This window comes from Octopus bimaculoides, chromosome 12, assembly GCF_001194135.2.
Source record: "Octopus bimaculoides isolate UCB-OBI-ISO-001 chromosome 12, ASM119413v2, whole genome shotgun sequence".
Taxonomy (NCBI): domain Eukaryota; kingdom Metazoa; phylum Mollusca; class Cephalopoda; order Octopoda; family Octopodidae; genus Octopus; species Octopus bimaculoides.
In genome coordinates, this window is record NC_068992.1 from 58,819,839 (window position 1) to 58,820,704 (window position 866).

The 866-nt window shown below is 36.4% G+C and overlaps 1 protein-coding gene across 11 annotated transcripts in view; it reads right to left on the minus strand.

Moving 5' to 3' along the window:
- The window catches only part of LOC106874495 (uncharacterized), a 57,598-nt gene that overhangs the window by 14,410 nt on the left and 42,322 nt on the right, over positions 1 to 866 (minus strand). The gene's annotated exons all lie outside the window — the stretch shown is intronic.

Here is an 866-nt window from a genome sequence, read left to right on the forward strand (position 1 = left end):
TATATATATACGTATATATACACACCCACGAAGGGCTTCATTTAGTTTCCGTCAACCAAATCCACTCACAAGGCTTTTATGGGCCTTTGTTGGTCAAATTGCAACAGAGTGGTACTGAATCTAGGATCATGTGTTTGGGAAGCAAATATCTCTCCATTCAGTCAATTTTTCGTCTATATTAGCATCAGCAGAAAGACCTTGTTAGAAACATAAGAATATAAAATTTTATTTCATAATCTACCATTTATTAAAACCGGCGACATGTTCAGTTAGCAAGACTTTCTTTCTAGTGAAACTAATAATGGCAAAGAATTTTGTTTTGATGACAGCAGCAATTTTGCGGACAAAAATATCAGAAAAGCTTTTCATTAGTTACTTAGACTTATAATTGCTTCGCATAATGTATATATTATTTGGTTATCCTAATGCACAGGGGAAACATTTAACACACACACACGCACGTACGCACAAACACACATACACATATACATTCATATTTGTTTAGATAGCCGGATATTAGTTATTATGTACAGTTAAGTGCTCCTGAGCAAACAATAAAAGCTCTTTACTTAGTTCATCCATATTTTTGTAGTAACTATACTTTTTTTTTTCCCTAAGAATCAAAAGCCTATTATCCTCATTGAAAGACGTATATCTTTATTGAAAAGATTAAATTACGAAATAGGTCCATTCTGAGAGGATCCCAGACCCCGGTGTCTACTGAGGGTTCTTGCTCTGACTTGTTCTGCAACATGTGTGTGTGTGTGTGTGTGTGTGTGTGTGTGTGTGTGTGAGTGCGTGCGAGCGTGTGTGCGTACCTGCGTGCGCTCGTGTGTGTGCGTATGTGTGTACATACATATAATTAT